Consider the following 3,687-nt stretch of genomic DNA (forward strand, 5'->3'; position numbering starts at 1 on the left):
AAAGTATTAATATTATTAACTTGCAAAAACATTATTAACTTACACAAACCTAATAAAATCCACTGTTTTCCCCAAGAAATCATGGATACAGTAGCAATAGATTACAATAGGGAGGTTACTGTTAACGGTGATTCCTGTTAACCACACCACACAGCATATACACAGCTTTGTGCCTATTTGGCGTTCCATACAAATATATTACGGCCGAACAAGTTTACGGCCGAACCGGACGTAATCCGGCCTAGGCAATCTGGGAGGTGTACATAGCCCTTCCTCCTTCTAGTTGGTTGTCAAACTCTGTCTAGATAGACAATGTAGTAAAAAAAGTAGTGATATTTACAGTATTAATAAACAGAACTAAAGGGTCTATGCCTAGCACTGCAGGCCTATTTGATAGCGCTGCAGGCCTATTATCAAATTGATAAGTAAAGTGTATGCTAGCCTAGATCCTACATTTTGGCTATTAATTTTAAGTGCTTTGTTGAATGATGTTAAATTTCCATTATATTTTATGTAGTAGTATAGGCCTATATATTTATTAAAAGCAAATTTAAAAGTAAAAAAAAAAAATAATGTCCATATTAGTGTTTCTTTAATGAAAGTCAAAATATATTATATTTTGTTTTGGTGAAAGAGCACAATTTACTATTTTGAGAATAATTTTAATGCCTTTTTTTTACAACAGTAACAACATAACAATATGACAGCTGTGAACTGGATTGGCTTCCTTGTTGCGAAATAAGCGAGTTGTATTTCTGCTCTGAGTGATTGTGACTACCTTATTGCTTTTTGCTTCACTGTGATATAGTCAGTGTTGATGCAATTGCATTATGGTCTTGACATATCACAATTTCAACTACAGTAATGTACCTACAACAGTTCTTATTCCCATTACGAAGCAGCTTTCAACTGAAGTTTTAAACCATATTACTACTGATACGAATGATGATAGTACTACAAGTAAGATATTTTTAAACATTTATACACACAAATATTTTACAATTACATAGTCATGATTATGTGAAGACCTAATGAAATAGAATTTGAAATCTTAAAAACTGTAAAAATATGTATCTATAATTATTAATATAATGATCCATATCTTCAATTGCTTTTTGTTGGAATATAATCAATATTTCCTCACAGATACATGAAACTTATTTGATGTCAACATCACTTCTGGAACACTCTAAAATAAAGGAATAAAATGTTTCGAGAGATTAATATTTAGGAAAACAGTTTTGCTGAAATTTTTATTATTAGTATAAATATAAATCAACAGTGATGTTGACATTTGCTTAATTTATTTAATGCTCTTGGATAATAAATATTTAGCTGGTTTTTAACCCTTGGATTTTAAATGCATATTTTCTTTCATCCATCTGTATTAATTAACTTAAATCAGTAAACGTTAATCTTTTGTTAAATTGTGGCTGGTTTTCTTCATGATTGGAGAGAGGATGATGTTGATTCACTGATCTTGTCTAACAAATGTAAAGTACCACTGGAGCTCCACATGGATGCTCTTTTTCCATTACTGTTTCCATTATATCTAATTATTTTATACCTGTTAATAATGAAAGTTTTTTTATATCAATTTTCCTGGGGTTTTTTTTGTGTAGATATAATTACCTTAGTAGTTGTTTAAACTGATGACATATTAAACTGGGCTGTAACAAAGATAAGTTGAGCTCCAAATGTTAAAAAAGAAAAGTACTTCCTCATTAGGAAAATTTAATGTTGAGTGTAATGTTTTATCTGTTTAATGTATCTTTTACACAATCGGCTTCAATACTCAGCAGTGTGATTTGGTTCAATAATAAGGGAAAAAAAGTGCTGGTAATCCAACAAGCTAGTAAGATCATAGGTACCGGCGTTAAACAACCATGTAGGCAATTAATGACCCCAATGATACACAACTACCCAAATGATACGGAACTACTCGAATAAACACCCAAATGACAGGAAATTACCAAAATGTGTATACAGTAATTAACGTTGAAACCTTTTGAATTTTTAACATTAACAAGTATTTATTTATCATAATTGTTTGTAATGGTTCTATAATTTATTTAATCATTTAATAATAATAATAATAATAATAATAATAATAATAATAATAATACAGTACATTTTTGTATGCCTATGTATTTATTATTCTATTAATAGATGCTAGATGTTTTTGTTTATTAATGTCATACGTGTTACTATATCATCAATAAATTTATCCAAGTAAAACCACGAACGTCCTCAATACGGTCGTTAAATCGTTGTTTACATCCTCTCGAGATCGCATAGCACGACGATCAGGTTGGAAATTCTTTGGATAATTAGAAAGTATAAAGTAAAAAACAGCAGCACTTTTGAGACTAACAATATATAATTTATTCTCTAGCTTTCGTCCACATAGTGGACTTCATCAGAAGACTGTACAAATGGGATAATTAGATAACCTGTGCAGAAAATGGAATATGCCATAAGAGGTCCTTACTACTGTAGAAGATATTAGACCTGAGCTACTTACACGGGGTCCATGGATCGCACTTGATCCGCTATAGCTCGTACGTTGGAACTAAATATTAATAATGTAATACTTGTACTCACATTTCAATGAAAATCATGTTATGTTTTTTTTTTGTTTTCCATCGATTGTCGGCAGTGTCACATGGTTGTTTGTTGACCCACACAGCATAATGCAGAGCGGACGGTAATAAGTATATTACTACGCGTGTGATATAATTGACTGGTGGATTGTATCGCGGAGATAGTTGTTAATAATTGAAAATTATAGCGATACAAAACAATTTAAACAACATATAAATATGGAGAAAGACATAGTGGCTCATTCTGTGACAAAACACTGAAAGAAGCATGTATGTGGAGCTACTTTGTTTACACGTATGCATTCATCTGAAATGACATGGTGAAAAAGTGCCGGCCGGGACTAATTTAAATCAGTTTTTTTTATTAATTATTAATTAATGACGCGATTTTGGAAAACGCCACATAGCCTATTACCTGCCCAGTACCAATCTGAACATTTTAGTGAAATTTTGTTTAAATCGGCTCAGTAACAAAAGAGATATCCTGGACACACAAACCCCAATTTGCCTTATATAGATTGATTGTCCTTTGTCCTTGATTAGACTGGAAGTATTAAGACAAAGTTGAATATAAATTTAGCAAAAAAAAATACGTTTATTAAAAAGTTACTTAAATTAAACTAATGAACATTGTTAAACAAATTTAGAAACTTAAGATAAAACTCAAATAAATTGGAGATTATATTATTATTGAATTAATTTTATATTATTACTACTAATTAAATTGGCCTAGGTTTATTATGTTTTAATTAGTCATTACATTATCAATTTTAGTATTATTTACGGTAAATCTTAAGAACAAACACTCACGGTAACTCAGGATCTAAATACTGTATTGCAACACACAGAGCTACAGACACCATGCTTGCTGCCAGTCGCCAATCATCTCTCTTATCAAAAGTTGATTCTAAAACCATAGAGAAAATTTTCTCTATGCTAAAACAATGCCGCATGCCGCATGCCGATAATATGCTCATTTAAGATAAGCAAGTGGCCTGACCACATTACCCATTGCTGCTTTATTGTATTTGTTTAATGAGGCGTATGGTATGTGAAGAATAGTCAATCTCAGACACCCATATAT

Source organism: Anneissia japonica, unplaced genomic scaffold (genome assembly GCF_011630105.1).
Source record: "Anneissia japonica isolate Jap-2015-1 unplaced genomic scaffold, ASM1163010v1 scaffold10184_len302889_cov135, whole genome shotgun sequence".
Classification (NCBI taxonomy): domain Eukaryota; kingdom Metazoa; phylum Echinodermata; class Crinoidea; order Comatulida; family Comatulidae; genus Anneissia; species Anneissia japonica.